Raw genomic sequence first — 3,520 nt, forward strand, 5'->3', positions numbered from 1 at the left:
GCGCACCACGGTTCGCCCACATAACACCGATCCTCCGTGAGCTGCACTGGCTACCTGTTGGTCCCCGGGTGCACTTCAAGGTCTTACTCACCACCTATAAAGCGCTCCATGGTAGTGGATCTGGCTATTTGAGAGACCGCCTTCTGCCAATTACCTCCCTGCGTCCCATCCGATCGCATAGAGTTGGCCTCCTCCGTATTCCATCCGCCAGTCAGTGCCGACTGGCGACTACTCGGAGGAGAGCCTTCTCTGTTGCGGCTCCGACACTATGGAACAATCTCCCCGTGGAGATTCGTACCCTCACCACCGTCCAGGCCTTCCGTACAGCCCTCAAGAACTGGCTAACCCGTCAGGCCTGGGGATAATCTTATTTCGCCCCTCCCGAATGCTGAGTGAATGTTGAGTTTTATTGTCTAATTTACTTTGTGCACATTTCTTTTTTTGTATTGTCCTACACTCCCCTTCCTTTTTTGATTGTAAGCCGCCCTGAGTCCCCTCAGGGAAAAGGGCGGCCTATAAATAAACTACAAACTACAAACTACAAACTACTCAACTGCTTTGAAACTCATTGACATGAAAATTTTATCCCCGTATTCATGATTTTTTTGGTATTCAACACACAAGCTGGAACTTACGGTGTCAGCTGCCTTATGACTCACAACATTATTCCTTAAGGGAAAACAATTGTTCGCTACTCATCTTTTTTTAATACTCATTGTGCCTCCCAGAGCCAATTTATGATGAGTCCTGAGGTACCACTGTATTTTTTTTTAAAGAGTCATTTTTAAGGATAATAGCAATAGTAATAACAGTTATATACCGCTTCACAGTGCTTTACAGCTCTCTCTAAGTGGTTACAGAGTCAGCATATTGTCCCCAACAATCTGAGTCCTCATTTTACCGACCTTAGAAGGATGGAAGGCTGAGTCAAACTTGAGCCTGGTGAGATTCCTTAATTATCTGAGATATAAAAGCACCTATACTTTTTTATTATTGTTATTTTTCTCCAGAACAGAATAAACTTTATGGGAAGTGTTCCTGCAGTTTGCAAGAAATATTTGATAGGATGTTAAATTCCACATATTCATAAGCTGTAATGCCGGGATTCAGGTTACATAGTTTTCTGTAGGCAGAAGTTATTCCCAGTGATATTTTTCCGTCAACTTTTCTTTCGTATAGACCCTTTCCCTTTGCAAGCAATTCAAATGCTTTCATTGATCTTCTCACCAGTTTCTCAGCATTTATGATATCCATACTGCTTGCTTGAAGTGCAGTTGAAAGAAGTGAGATTTCTTCCAGAATGTCAATCATCAACGCCAAATCATTTAAAAATATTTATTTTCCAAACAGGCAGCCATACCTGAGTATTAGCATTTGCATGAAAATACTGATGTAGCACTGGATAAGCACGCCATACAGCTATGGTTTCCCTTAAACTACAGACAGTCCATCTTGGCCCAAACTCTACCAATCTTTAAGATGCTAATGTCAAGTTCTTTGGATATTTCATCAAGTTCAATTCAGTTCTTATTGGACTGCTGAAAAATAGAGCACATTTTGTCGATAAATATTTTTAAATGATTTACCATATTTTTTAGAGTATTAGACACACCTTTTCCCCTCAAAAAATAGGCTGAAAATCTGGGTGCATCTTATACACTGAATGCAGCTTTTTTTGCCTCCCTAAATCCTTCCCTCTTCACCAAAATGGCCGTGCATAGCTTGTAAGAGGCTTTCAGAGAGCTCCTGGGGGCTGGGAAGGGCAGAAATGAGCAAAAAAAAATGTGCTGTTCTTTTGCTCAATTTTGCCCCACTCCTAGCCACCAGGAGCACTCTACAAGCCTTCTAAAGGCTATTCATGTCTTTTTTTTAAAAAACACAGGCCCATTTTTGTGAAAAATGGGCCATTTTTGGGAGGTTTGGAGAGTGCAAAAACCTTTATTTTTTTAATATGCCTCTTCAAAATCTTGGTGCGTCTTATACTCCGAAAAATACGGTACTTGCTTTATTTAATTTATAGCGTCATCTAACACAAGTTGGAGTCGATCACTCCAGATTTTCTCCCAAGCATAACGCTGGCACCAACAGAGCAAAATGCTATTAAATTTTTTTGTAGGTAACTCTGGGTAAACCCAACCTTATGTAAACTTTCTAGAATTGCAGAACATATTGTCTCTGCATTTTGTTTCTTTAATTCAACAAGCTCGGCAAAAATTGTTGGTGCATTCTCTGAGTCCTCAACTTTCACAAAAACTATCAAAACTGGTTTGCAGGTTACATTGAGGCTTCGTCAATGATCAAACATATTTTCAGGTTTCGTGCAATGATGCTGTAAAACATCTCAATTTTAATTTTGCTAGCAATGCACTCAACTATTTTCACAACTGTTGGCCTTAAATGCAATCCTATTCCTAGATCTACCCCATTTTCATTTTCAACTCTATCAATTGTTCTATGCTTGAAATTGGTCTACATGCTTTTGCCAGGCTGTAAGAAGTGCTGTCTAAATGATTTCCCGATATCTTCTCCCTTGCTTTTGTTATGGCATCCTGCTCTCCTTGTTTGACGTTGTCTCTACAAATGGTGTGCGATTTCGATGTGATATGTTCTCTCATTTTCTTCCGTAGAGACGCCTGCTGCATTTCCTTATTTTTCCCAGCTGTCTCAATCTTGAAATGCTTCCATTCTTTGGACACATGAATACCACTCTCTATTGCGAAGTCATGTTTTGCACAGTACTTGCAACCTAGTTTCTTCTTTGACACATCCAATCCCGGATACCTTTTTTGGAAGTTGCTGTACTGTTCCAATGACCAACAGTCAGGGAGAATGATTTCAATTTCGGGCTCGGGTGACTCAATATTTGGCTAGCTGTCAAAGTTCAAGTGGTGGAAGTGGTGGTGCTTGTGGTGCTTGGGATGGTTTTGGATCATCCAAGGCCAATTCTGATGGTTGTTGTGACAGTTTTGGTTTCTTGGCCAAGAAACTGACTAAAGTTTGTTGCCTTTTCATCCTTGCTGGTAAAGGCTGCTACTACAAAAGGAAGAAAAAGAGCTTTGTTAGCTGAGGACCAGTGATGGGAGCAATGCAAAAGCACCCAAAACACAAAACACTAGTTTTAACACAAAAATAACACAAAAGCAGCACAATGCAAAAGCAGCTGTACCTCACAGAAAATGGCCCCTGCAACAGACTTAACAGATTAAGAGTTGGAAGGGACCTTGCAGGTTACCTAGTCTAACCCCCTGCCCAAAGCAGAATTGCAAAAGCACACAAAATGGCCCCTGCCACAAGCAAGAAACTCACAGAACCACGAAGAGCTCAAAAAGCAACTTTCACACTTAACAAAAAGACTGCCATTGTGCAACTCTCACACAATGTAAAAGCACACAAAATGTCCCCTGCAACAACAAGCAGGAAACTCAGTCACAGAGAACTCACAAAACCAACTATCACAAGCACAAAATGTGACATTCAGCTTGGTGTGATTTTGTGTGTTTGTGTAGTGAGTTTGAAACAC

At 41.0% G+C, this 3,520-nt stretch overlaps 1 pseudogene; it reads right to left on the minus strand.

Moving 5' to 3' along the window:
- Positions 1-1,023: 1,023 nt before the first annotated feature.
- Positions 1,024-2,642, minus strand: LOC116510717 (annotated as a pseudogene).
- Between the last annotated feature and the right edge of the window lie 878 nt (positions 2,643-3,520).

Source organism: Thamnophis elegans, chromosome 6 (genome assembly GCF_009769535.1).
Source record: "Thamnophis elegans isolate rThaEle1 chromosome 6, rThaEle1.pri, whole genome shotgun sequence".
Taxonomy (NCBI): Eukaryota; Metazoa; Chordata; class Lepidosauria; order Squamata; family Colubridae; genus Thamnophis; species Thamnophis elegans.